We start from the raw sequence: 14,219 nt of genomic DNA on the forward strand, positions 1-14,219 counted from the left end.
TTCACATATTACTTCCTGAACAGAAATGCAAACGCAATATGCTTTTTATGCCAGAGATAATCTAAGCATGCTTGCAATAGTATTAGATCTGTGCATTTGTTAGCTTGAAAGAACATCAAAGGATAAAAAAAATGTAAAAGAAGAATGTTTCCACTGGTGTTTCAGAGGCAATATTAAATTAAACACTTGCTCTGCGTTTTGAAACCAATAAAACAAAATACAGGACAGCTTCCTTTCTTCTCTCCAGTGCTAGGATTAAGGGAAATGCTGTTTATGTCAAGACCTAAAACCACTGAGCAATGAGGCTGAATGAGCATATCACAAACAGTTATTGAATTTCTGCCAGGCTACATCTTAAGGATTGTGGCAAATGACTTTGCTTAAAAACATCCCCTTTCCAGTCAGAAGGGACACTGTGAATGTCTGATTACTGATGCAGCTGGAACTGACGTTAGGTAAAAAGGATCACATTAAGCGGAGGAGTTCTAATCTTCTTTGGTAATTAACAGGATCTCAGCAGGGTGTCTCTATTTACATGGAAGGAGAGTGTTTAAATCCATCACTATAAAAGCTCTGCCTGTTTTAGTATAGCAAGGCTCAGAACTGTTTGCCTTTGCTTTCCATGTCTTTGTTTTCACATGTCTAGCTGGAGTTTTTGCCCAGCACTGCTGATGAGAAAGAGAACCCAACACAGGGGGAAGGAGAAGGCAGCAAATGAAGGGGGCTAGAAAAATATCAGTGATTTTCTATTTAACCAATCTAATCAACTTAAAATTCCAGGCTAGCACTACAGTTGTCTAATGTGCTTGTGCTTATGCATGTGTATGTCATTTCTTCCATGCAGTATCAGAGTACCTCAGTATCCTTTAGATGAAAACACATTTGGTAAAGTGCATCAGCATGGATCTGTGATTCATGCATCAGTGAAAGACAGAGACAGATTTTACTTTAAACCATGAAAAATACAGGTTAGCCCTCTAATGCATGCTTCAAAGTGAAAAAAATACAATCTGCATCTTCCTGTATGCTTTTGTTTGCTTTTTGGAGTACTACATCTGTATTAAAAAACATCTCAGTATTTTGATTATTTTCCTACCCCTTTTTCTCCCTTCAGCCCCCTCACTCCTGTGAACTCTGGAGAACATCATAAAGATTCTGTTCCTTTGCACCAATGTAATTATTTACTTGTAATTTTAGAGCTACTATGTTCTGAGAAACAAACTGTGAAAGAACCATCAACAGATAGCCACTGGCTTTAAGACTGTCACCTTTCCAAAAATGTCAGGAAATGGGTAGCTTAACAATACTTATGGTAAGAAGTCAATTAATTCAGGTGACCTTTGTAAATGGTGACAATAAAGCAGCTCTGACAATATGCCACGGCATTCGACATTCCCTCTGGAAAATGAATGAGCTTAAGAAGAGGTTTTCTTTTCAGAGTACAAAATGAAAGGTACTGAAGCATTAGCTCCTGCTATTGGCAAGCTTGCTTCCTCTATTTTAGGTGGTCTGTGAAACCTGTTTAAAGCAAGCCGACTTATTTTATTATATGAAACACAATCTCTGGTCTAATTAATTAAATATCCTGTTTTCATTCACACGGCATGTGCACAACAAGCATTTCCAGCTCCTGGTTTGGATTTTTACAAAACGTGCTATAAAATAAGTAGAGAAAACCTGATTCTGATCTCTTCATGCTATCTGCAAAGGACTACTCAGGAAACTTTTTCTACATGCTTCACTATCTTCTCAGCTATTCTGAATGTTTATCCTCATTCATTTTTAATGTAGAAAATAAGTAAATATGAGTAACTTTACAGAAATGCATCTTGGGTTTTGCCACATATACTCTAACGTGCTACTTCAAAATATAATACAGATAGCCAGAGAGCTTTAGAAAAATATGGCCATTTCAATCATACATGTACAGAAAACATGCTGTAGATCAAGCTTCTCTACACAGCACAGACATTCTTAACCAGCAAAGCAGGCAAAATGTATGGTGACTGTATTTTGGTTAATACTCCCTCAGAGCTTCTGCAATAATGTTGTAGTGTCAGCCAACGACTGGCTGATGTTGTTATGGTAACCCCAAAGTCCCGTCTTTTAGGGTGGCAGCTCTGAGTATGACATCAGAGCACGCCTGCTTGGAGTACCCTGAAGTGGGTGAGTACTTCATTTTTGCACCTGAACTAGACCACATCAACTAAGCAACATTGCTACCTGGAATGCAGATCAAAAATATAATGTATAATCTTTGTTAAATGATCAAGACTGAGCAGCTTATGAAAATATTCACATCCTGCTTTTCAGTTGTAATCATTTGTCCTTTGTCACTAGAAAACAAAACTATTTGCAAGACAGAGCAAACCATTTAGGAGTGTTGGAGCCACCTTCTTTGACTCTCACCCATAACCTTTATTGTATTAACAATTAAAAGCTAGCCAAAAGCTTTGCAGCTTGCTGACAATCACTCTTAATTAAAGTTAGACTGGTATTTAATAGCCAAGTTTTAGAGTATTAAAACAATAGAAGAAGATAAGCAGTAGAAAACAAAAAGACTTTTTCAAGACAAGTTCTATCTACAATTGAAAGAAAAGTCACCACAGAGAGAAAAAGTATACCTTTTTGAACTATATATAGATAGTTTTAGTGTTACATGGTACATTACTGTTTTAGTTAATTCATATGTCCTTTCTTCAGATAGTACCATTAAAAGCTGAAGGAAAACAAAACTCTTGAAAGAGACATTGTCAGAAACTACCTTAACATACTCTTCCATGTCAAATTCCACAAACTCAACTTCATGTCAAGAAGCAAAAACCGACAATGAAAAACCAATTTCACATGTAGCACTCAAGAAACTATTTTCTGAAGACAAAGGAATGGAGAGTTTCTAAAATTTTTCTGAAGATCAAAAATCAGATAGTTTCTAATTATTTTTTAACAGAATATGACTTCTACAAACCTTCATACTACTTTAAAAGAATACTAATTCTCATTCCAACAACACAACAAGCAATTGAAATCCTTTGATTCACTGAAAGAAAATGCCAGTAGAATTTGAGAAGAAACAGTAGTGACAGATGTCATTAGAAAGGTCATTAAACACATTAGTATTAAGAGAAAAATCAATGCTTCTCATTAAAACTGTAATGTAACTGTAAAAAGGAATTACTGTGCCTTTTACTTATTCAACTGACCAGTCCACAAACTGGTAAAAGCCGTTACTGTGAAATGGTGTAGTTTATAAAGAACTTATTTAAATCAACAGTATGACCTTCAGTGTTATACAAAAAGTCTATAAATGATTTAATCAATTTTTCCTCCATAAAGTCATACCCTCAACTGAACTGAACTGATAAATGTTTATTAGCTCAGCACATGGAGCTATACTCATCTGCACCAGAGAAAGATCCAATATGGGTGTCAATAAGATTATTTTACATTGGGTTCTTCATGGAATAGCTCAATGTGGCACCTTGTGAAAGAGTATTTTCATGAGGGTCAAATACAAACTACATTCAAATTTTGCTTGATCCAATTCTCTGCCAACAGGATTTCATATTCTTTATGCATGGAACATCAACCATAATACAAGCTACAGACATGCTCTCACCCCTAGCATTTACCAAACTGCTTACTTTTCTTCAAAGCAAAAACAAATGCAGACATTAAAACAAAGGGGAAGTTTCATTTTATAAACACAAATTCATACAGCATATCCTCAAAACCATTATCCTTCATTTAGAAATACTTCTTTTTCACAAAAGATTTATCTCAAGTCTCTTTCAGCTTGGCCACAAGCAGCAGTGGTCTAATTGAAAGGAAATAAGAAATAAGATCCCTGTATTCACATTATTTCTATTCAGTTGTTGTATTTCTGGAAATCATTAAAATATCTGCCCCAAATTTAATGGTAGTTTAACTCTACTGACCTCTGTATTAGAGTAGAAAAGAATTTTGCCTCTTTTGTGCTCCCAGCTCCCACAGTCTCAGTCAAACTGGGAAATGCTTTTTGACAACACTGGCACAAAGGACATAATTTAGCTTTTCTCTTTCCTGAATAAGCATCTGTACTTAGAGGTAAACACTGCAAAGCAAAATAAAATGCTACAGAGAATATTTTTTCAAAATGTCTGCTGATTATTAGTATTACCCCAAGAGTCTTTTAATAGACATTTCTTGTTATGCAAATAGCAACCCGTCTGCCAGGAAATACTTTAAATTCTCTATAACATTTGGCATAAAAAAGGTACAAGTCATAAGTTTAGCTGCACCAAAAATCCCTGGGCATCCAGCTACTAGTATGAAAAAAAAACAAGAAAAAAAAACTTCTTATACAATTATATGTCTAGGGATCAGACAATTTCAGAAATTACCTATTTAATAAGTTATGGAATAACAAAAAAAAAAACACCTGTGGTGTAATAGAACACACAATGAAGAGCAACATTCTCCATTGAGACATTTTTTTAAAGTGCCATAGTACTATGCTATTATACCATCATCCTGGATAAGAAAAGATGACTCTCAAATTGTCTCTAAAAAGGCAACCTGATGGTCAGACATTACTAGGGCTCTTCTGGTGTGGTGTGGAGAGGTTAAAGGAAACTGGGTTGGTTCATTTTGTCATGGTGCTAATACAAAAAGTCATTCTTATTTGAAATAGAATGAGCAATATGTACCAGATTTGGGAGGTATTTCAATAAGTACAATTATGGGACTCATTCCCTGAATAAGGATAAATACAAATGTCTCCTACTTTACAATAGTAGCATATCTCTGCTGAAAACAGATATATATGTGTTGTTATATCATATTTATGTGATTTATTCAGTACCTAAAGAACTAATAAAATTTTCCATCTTGACAGGAATAATTTTTATGTGAAGACAGGAACTTTCTCAAAGATTTTAGCTAGTGTCACAGTAGCTATAAATAGAAAGACTAGAAAGACACATTTGTTTCTTCACCCCAAGCTCATTCCTGTTGCCAAGTTCTCTCAAGTCACTGAACTTCCTCTCCCTTCTGGAAAGCAGCTTTCTCTAGAGGTCATGTCAAGCATCAGCAGTTTTTGCAGATGACACTTAACAGTGAGCTAATTCACCCCAGTGCAGTGCAGTGCAGTGCAGCATTTCCACCAGAGTGCAGAAATACCTGCTGAGCTCCCCACCCCAGCTGGCTCCATGTTCCATGCCATGGAAGGAGCTGAGAGACAGGAAAGACCACACTGGTCAAGGCTTACACGAGAGCTGAGTCTTCTAGAAAAATCTCTTTTCTGTGTAACAACAGCTCCAAACCCACTACATAATACTAAACTGCTCTCTTTTGTGTGTTCCATACAGAAATCAAGCAGTGCAGTAAAAATTCTTCCTCCCTCTGCACTGCAAAAGGATGTTCTGAAACAATTCAATCAATTTATGAAGTACGGTATTTTCTCTTCTCAAATTCTAAACAAATAATAAAAGCCTTTCAGTATGAAAACTATAATTACAGCCAAGTGGTGCTTCATGACCACTGTAGCTTGAGGGACATTGTCTGCACAACTCCTATTTAATATCATTTTATAACAACACAAAGTTACTTAGGTTATCCTCCTAAATATAACACTATAAGATTATCCTAGATATTGTGTGTATTACAACATTTTGAACACATACTTCTTTTTTACACAAGATGCACCATGTTAACTTTCTGAAATGACAGCTGAGACTGTAGAGCCACTATTTCATCACAGTCTCACAATGCAGTAATTTTACTTTTTGATTTTGGCCAGTTACTTGCTGGCAAGCCCAATACAAGCCTAAAACTCAACAGTACTTGAGAGAAATTGAATGATTAATAATGATTATACCAGTTTATAGAGGTATCCTTATGAGGTGAGAGAAGACAAAATGAGGTAATTGCAAATATAATGATCTGTTAAGCTAGAAATGTTTGTCTGAATAGCAATTTCACCCAGCATGTATAATTCACATAACATATTCTTCTGAATGTTGCTTTGATATAGATTATCCAGTCATCAATATTTTATCAGACAAACACACTTTCACTCATTTTATTTTTATTGTAAAATAAGAGACAAAAAGGATATTCAGCATACTATTCCAGGGTTAGACTCCAAACTCTAAGCTGCAGAAAATAAGGAAAAGTACCCTGTCCTCCAACACCAACAGCCAAACTGCTGAGCTCTTTCCTGGGCAGAAAGAAGAGCCAGTCAATCTGAGGAACTGCCCAGAAATATTTCTGCATTTCTCGCTTCCTCCCAAGGATAATATGCATGTTTGGCATTATACAAACCCCACACTCCCTCTGATAGGAAGCAATCGCCTGGGATTTAGTGAATAGAGTCATTTTAATGAGGCTACTCAAGGCAATGCAGATGCAAGTGCCTTCATTAGGCATTTAAATATTGTCTTCAGCAGGTATCATTTAACAGTAAACTGTAACTAGAATAGATAACTAAAATTATATACAATTTCAAAGATTTAAATGCTAAAATCTTAAATTACCTATACATTGTCAAAATTGTTAAGTACATTTAGGATTTTTGGTCATTTCAGTTCAAGCAAAGTATATAGATTCACATATCTGGAATTTTCATATTGGAGGTCCTGGCCTTCTGCTCCTACTGAAATACCCTTTGCTCTTTTAAGGGTTGGAAAATCCATAAACTTGCTGATTTTCAAATGTTATTCTCATTACCACTCTGACAGCTTCTGGGGTTTACTAAAAATTCACAAAAAGGAGCAAAACCATCTCCATTTATCTTAGGTGAATGTGAATTAAGTATTCGTAATCTTTACTTTGTTTTAAGTTGGGTTTATGTATCAGTTCTTCAAAAAGCAACTTGTGTTGGTATGTCATTATGTTAATCCTAGCAACAAGTATAGAAAACATTAAAAATTAAGAAAAAATTATAAAAAGTTTAAATAAACACACAATATCTGTGCCTGACACAAATATGTCAGGAAAACTAGAATGGTTGTGTTGAGAGTGTAGACTACCCATTTACAACTACTTTAGTTGTAGTAAATGGATTTAATGTTACTATAAGCACATTAAAAGTTGTGGCATAAATCCACTATACTACTATTTAATCTCTCAATAGAGGTTAGCCAAACTTTCAGAAAGTCTGAACAAATTCTGTTAAAGCCATCTACTCCATCATTAATTACAAGGTAGATATTTATTTTTTCAATAAAGAGTAATCAATGCTCAGGGCTGAGGAAAATGTTCAATTCCAAAAAAATTAAATTTGCATTAGCATTGCTTTGAAATACTTTTTTTTTTTGGGGGGATGTTGAAGTACAATATTGAATCCACCATGATCTGTTTGCAATGGAATGGTCAAAGAACAAGATTTGCAAGAAGGAAGAAATTCCAGTTTGATTTTTACCTTCCATGAGTTTGTCTGGCATAAGAGCAGACTTTGCTTTGAGTGGGAGGATGGACTAAAGAGCTCCTGAGGTCCCTTCCACTTGACTCTGCCATGATGATGCTCTCAATATAAAGGCTTGCTTCTCTGCCATCTCTGCCCTGGGTAACAATGCACAGCACCACTGCCATCGGAGCCTACTCAGATGTCTTGGTGTGACTGCATCACATGAGAGCAATTTAGATGTTACTAGAGGTGAAGGGCACTGTTCAATCTGTCTCTGAGCTAGTTGTATGGAGCTGAAAGTTCTGAAAAGGCAGACAGTCTGCTGGACTGCTAAAGGAAATAAAACCCCATTTGGACATGAGGCAATATTTGCTTTGCTGTTACCTACAAGAGTACTTCAATGAAATCCCAGCAGAACACTAAAAATGCTTTAAATGTCCTACTAGCTTGTTTAAAAATTTTAAAATAGCACACTATATTTATTCAGTTAACAGAAAGCAACTATTTTCTACGAAGAGAGAAGCATGATTCCCTGAAACATTACCATCTTAATTTGTAATCTCTGTATTTCTGCTCAGCCAGGTGTTCAGTGTTTTCCACAGATCTGGGACTGAATACACTACAGTTTTATATGCAGCTTCAAAAATACAGCTTTAGCAATCATGCATTAGAGTTAGCATAATAACCACTTCATATTAAGTGCTAAACTTTGGCTTTAACTTCCTAGCATGGTATTTTACCTCATGTACTGAATATACTTAAAACTCTTTCACTCTTTACATGTTATAAACCTGCAATGAGTTTCATTAGAAGTGGTTCTGCTGAGAAAACCTGTCAGTCTGAAGGCGTTATTTATGCTGAGTTTCCATAGTTATCACCAATATCAAGGTTACTTACTCCAATGTCAAGATTATCAAGATACTTTACCAGAGTAATTTAAAAACACAAATTGGTCAATTAAATTTGCCTAAAATTTAGAGCACCCTTTTACAGACGATTAAATGGACACCATGTAAGGCCTAACTTTGAAAAAAGCAATGTGGAAAGGACAACAAACTAGAACCACACAATACTAATACCTGTAATCTCATGGAAGCCATGGAGTGTAAAGCAGGACAGAACTAAGCTGCAGCACTAAATTCCAGCCTTTGCTCTGATCTTATCAGTAGATAACATAAGACAGTCCTTTCTGCTTTTAGTTCAGCATATGCATAAAATCTTTGTCATGAGATTTACTTAGTACTACGTTTAAAGGGAGGGTTGGGAAGGCCTTTAAAGCATTTTTCTCATATTAGAACCACCCCATGCAGACAGATTGCATTTCTATTCTTTAGCTTGGGTAAAAGCTATAATTTGATAATATTTTTAAAGAAAAATGTTTCTGAAAAAAAGTAAATTATATTGCTGATATTTATCACCAGTATTGCAGCAACTCCCTAAGTAAATATTCTGGAATACTCTGAACTCAAAAGTATGAAGAAGAAAAAAGTTTTAGAAGAAGAATTTCAACAAAATAATAGTCTATATAGGATATGTTTATCTATGACCGTTACATCTTCCAGGCAAAGTCTGCTTGTTGGCATTCACTAGGGTTAAGTATTTGAATGTAACTCAAATCAAAATGTTAATGATTCATTATAAAATAATTTCTTCTTGTAACAAGGATGCATTTCTTATTATGCAGTAATTTGCAGAATTTATTAACAAACATTTTCCAAAACAAGCACAGAAAGCTTTGCTTTAAAAGGAATTCCAGTTCAGTCCTAAATAGGACTCTTGTGAGAACAAGAAAATCTTGTCTTTCTAAATGCCTGCTGGCTTTTAACTCAGACTCTCATAGTCAAGATAGATGTTTAATGGAATTTGAATAATTTGAACAATTACAGGAAATCATATTTAAGTGCAAAGGACAACTTTTAAAATTCAATTTAATATCTGTTTACATGCCCTGATAATCACACACAGCAAACATGATCAGCACTTACAGCAACCACAGCTATATTTCATTGACAGTAAATCTAGATAGTTTGACAGGGCAAAAACCAGTTTAAGCTTAGCAGTTGAAAGCTTAAATGCCTTTCATAGCCATGCAAAATACGAGTGTATGGGAGATTCAAAATAAAAGATGAAGTAGATCTAATTCATTGTTATGTAAATAGTATAGAGAAAAACCATAAAGAAGAAATTGAGGATATGAGACTGTATATGATACTGCTCTCCACACTGCCAATTTACATGTGTTTTATTCTTGGACTTTTTCTGCAAAATGCAAAAACTGGTTACCCTAGCAACTGCCACATGTTACCCAGTTTATTTCTGAGGTACAGAGCAGCCTATAAAAGAATAATATTGTGCACTTCTATTAGGATCTCTCAGAACAACAGAGAATTCAGAACTTCATGTGCCAGCATGTCCATGTATTTTATGAAAGTTTTAAGAAAGCATATTAAAGAAAGAGTATTGTATGTTTTTTGTAAACTCATTTTCTTTATGGTTTATGTGTGAATTAAAAACAAAGATTAGGAGCTATATGGAGAAAAATATATACTCTGTCCAACCTGATAGTTGTTTTCTGCATTCTTTTTTTAGTACAGTTCTAGTAGACATCTATAACAAATAAATAAAGACTTCAAAAGTTCTTAAGTGATTTATAGGATATCATCTTCCAAAGTGTAATACGGACCTGAGCAACCTGGAATAGTGGAAGGTGTCTCTGCCCATGGTGGGAGGGGTTGGAAATAAGATGACATTTAATGTCCCTTTAAACCCAAATAATTCTATGATTCTGTAATAATTCTATGGCAATCATTATGAAGATCTCAAATTCTCATTATCTTTTAAAGATTAAGACTTAGTTCAAAGTAAGAATTAAAGGATTTTGCAGTTGCTCATTAATTATATGTCCTCCCTCCCCAAAATGCAGATCTTTTTGTTACATATCTAGGCCCTATATAATTTATGAGGAGATGTCTTTCAATGTAGTACAAAATAACCAAAATAATAAAAAGGGAGTCAACTGAAGTTAGCCATTGATAAACATATCTTAAGGAAAACTCTGTCACTCTCCCTTTTGAAGCCTGGAAAGGAGTCTCTGTGTCCATGGGAGATCCACAGCCCCTGGTCCTAGAGACAGGCCTTTATCCAAGCAGTCTGCTCAGGAACCAAGCCACAACTCATAATTTATAGTTATAAATCAATGTTAAGCATTTTTTCCCATCTTCCAGTGATTTTTTTTTCTGGTTTCCTCACAAAAATATTTTTTTACTAGAATAGAGGAAAACACTTGGTTACATCCTCACGTCTCATTCCAAATACACAACTTTGCCCATTAAGATAATAAAAATATTTCTAAATTTGTACTTGAAATAGAATAATCAAAAATTAAAAAGTGCTTGAATTTACATAAGCATTTGTATGTTTGAATATTCTTCCTTCTAGCTATTTTCACAAGCTCTAACCAGTAAATGTTGCTCTGCCTGTTTTACTTATCTCTGTTGACTTCTATATCATCGCATTCCTGAAAAGAAGACAAAAGCTAAGGAACATCTTAGCAGAAGAAAATAAGCCCAGATACATTTTTCCTATGGTTATCAGGGATGAGGATTTTGGTATGTAGCTAAAACTACAAATTATAGCCTTAGATTGACAAGCAAAACAAGAGCACAAGCATAACTCCTGAACAGGTTAGAAGTTTTGAACAGATCTGGCAGCATTATCTTGGATTGGAAGGGTAAACTAATAGAGACTAATTCTCTATTTAGGCTTTGGGAAGCATTCAAACTAAAAGTGCCTCAGACATTACTGCTATGAGCATATGCTTCCTTTTGGATTCTTGTGATGTTTGGTTTAATCAAACTACAGAAACACAATAGCAGGGAACATATAAACAGAGCTTTTTTGCGTTCCCTTGGGACATGCTATAGAGTAATCAATTGTAAATTAATTGGAGAAAATTTGTTTTGCATAGCATAGAGAGGCAAAACATTAATTTGGAATCATTTGCTTAATGGCAATTCTAATATGTTATGCATGTATTTAACCTTGTTTTTTATAGTGAGATGCAAAACAATTATCAAGGATGTAAATACCAATAAACTGTAATCTATACCTCTATTACAAGTAAAAGTAGAGTCAAAATACTACATAAAATTTAATTTCTACCAAGAAATATTCAGATTAGTTATTTGAGTGCATCAAATCTTCCATCTACTTATGAGAATTTACAAACACTTCATTACATTTAGGCACACTGGGTAGAGATTTGCAAAGCCACTCAACATTACAGAGGTTTCATGTTGTAAAATCTATCTGTATGTAAGCATTTGAGTCACTGCTAGCTCTCCATCTGTTACTTACTTTAGGTCTTATATAAACAACACTGGCTCTAAGGACACTTTCAAGAGAAACAAATACTAAGCTATTATTGGTATAAGTCTAAAAATAATTGTCTTTATTTTTAAACAAAATCCTGCATTTGGTTTGTCTTATATTGGTCTAGGTAGATAAACAGATAAAATAAGTATATTAAATATACTTGATAAAGGGACAGAAAGAATTTTTTTAAAAGTCACTCTACAGTTGTAGAGTGTCCCAAAGCACCCCTTCATGTGAAAGCACAAGCGCAGAAACTAATAAAAGAAAAATATGTTTAAAAAAATAGTATTTTGCAGTTTATTTGCCTTAATAAGTAAGTCACCTTAATTTGAGTCTCAGTAAACGTGAGATTCAATAACTGCCATTCTTGCTCTGATTAAATGTCAGGGCCACAGGCTTGTTGTTTCAAGACGAGAGAGCAACAATTTTGTGTCTATAATGAACCCTCCTGATGATTTGTCTATGCAATACTTTTCTTATCAATGAAATATCACAGAGTAGGTTCTGTATTATGATATGCTTTGGTTTAATAGAAATTCATTTTTATTTTTAACACTAGAAACAAACTGATGCAAATTTGACCGGGTTGTTGACTAGATCTCTGACAGAAGGCAGAGAGGAAAGAGCAGTCAGAAATTTATTGTATATATGGAAAAGAGTGGTTTGTGATGATTTTTGCTTTCCATACCATTAATGAGGTTTGGGACCTCCTTTTTGAAGTTCCTGTCCTCAAATCCACCATTTCCACAGCCAGAGGCATTGTAGGTCAATGTGGTTATCTCAGAAAGATAAGGTTTTTGTGACTGTACAAGCCTAAGCCCCAGAGGCACTCTATGTCCATGTGGTTATCTTAGAAAATGAAGCTCATCACCACACAATTCTACAATCTCTGCCTAACCAGACACAATTGAGCCCTCAGGAATTAATGGACTTTCCTAAGTGGCATAAAAAGCATCCCTCAGCAGAAAGAAAACACTGTGCACTGGATCATTCTGTTCAAATTCCTTGCACTTAAGAATACAGTAAATAGTTTACAAGTAGTTCTAGAAGTATTCCTCGTATATTTAGAACTTATGTCTATAACACAGAAATAAAAAGTCTAAAAAATTGCTAAGCATTTTTGCAAAAGTTACATTGCATTCAGAATCCAGACATTCTGAATCATATTTGCTTTTTTTTTCTGCTTTTCGAATTTGTTTGCAGGAATAAATCTGTGTTCACACAAAAAGCTGTGCAAAATGAATTCTGAGTCTATTACTTGAAATTGTTCAGCTGTAAAGCATATTCTGGCTTGGATTCAACAAAGTTCATAAGCAACAGTTTATGAAAAGTGAGTCATTTGATTTGAAAGTACCTCTAACATAAAGTATTACACAGAGGTAACAGTAAACTCAGCATATCAAATAACAAATATGAATTATTGTGTATTTTTCAGACTGGTTACATGGAAAAAAGAAAAAGTGTTATTAAAAAACACAGTTAATTACTGTAACCAAGAAGTGGTAAATAGAATCTAGTACACATCACAGCACACAGCAGAAAGTAGGAAACATCAATAACCCAAAGAGACATGGAGCTTGGCTTAGAATTTGAGACTTTTCAGATTATGTGTGGTATACACTGAGCTCTTGTAACAGGTTGATGGCATGCTGGTTTCATTCATCTCTTTTAGGCCTAAAGGATTGAGAAGTCTAATTCTTACCACATGGGTCCCCAAACAGCCATTAGGAAGAGAGCCTTAGTCTGAGTGGAAAAAAAGCCCTCAAAGGACAAAGCAACAAATGTTTAAATTTTTTTCTTTTTATGAGAAGTGCTAGAAATCACTGCATGGAGCAGAATTAGAACTAACTTAACATCAATTTGGTTTTACTTCCAACTCTGTTAACTTCCAAAGATGGTGACTAAGAGAATGGAAAGTAGGAAAAAAACCCCAACCCTTCTCATTGCCCTCATCTTACTGTCCCATCTGCCTCTAGCAGACAAAACCCGTTTGTACCTAATCCTTTCAGCATAAATCAACAATTAAATGCAATATTTTACAAATATAAGGCGCAACTGAGATGATCAAATTAAAAACATATATATTAAAGAAAATCATGGTCATTCTGAATACTTTGACAAATTTTTTTTAGCCAAATATATTTCTTTTAAACTCTGAACCTGGCTGGCAGGAAGACTATGAATATAAAGAATGGTACATAGCAGCATCCCACAAATCAGGATGTGAAAGGCATGGAACTACTTTAAGTTGATTTCCAGTCAATAAGTATTACGAATAGTTTGCAGGCACAAAATTAAATGAGACCACAATTAACCTCAGCTGGATTCTGACACATGCCCATACTGCAGAATGCTCTGTCTGTATCCTCCTTTCCTGCAGCCAGACATTGAAATTTTATTTTTAGCTCTACTGACAGTGCCTACTTTATGAAGAAATAGATGCTGTTTTGCAGCAAAT

General features: G+C 34.7%; 2 protein-coding genes across 2 annotated transcripts in view; one reads left to right on the forward strand and one right to left on the reverse strand.

Moving 5' to 3' along the window:
• IMMP2L (inner mitochondrial membrane peptidase subunit 2) overlaps nucleotides 1-14,219 on the reverse strand; it is a 398,309-nt gene that overhangs the window by 213,567 nt on the left and 170,523 nt on the right. The window lies entirely within an intron of this gene.
• Nucleotides 1-14,219, forward strand: part of LRRN3 (leucine rich repeat neuronal 3) — a 32,387-nt gene that overhangs the window by 626 nt on the left and 17,542 nt on the right.

This window comes from Geospiza fortis, unplaced genomic scaffold, assembly GCF_000277835.1.
Source record: "Geospiza fortis unplaced genomic scaffold, GeoFor_1.0 scaffold429, whole genome shotgun sequence".
Taxonomy (NCBI): domain Eukaryota; kingdom Metazoa; phylum Chordata; class Aves; order Passeriformes; family Thraupidae; genus Geospiza; species Geospiza fortis.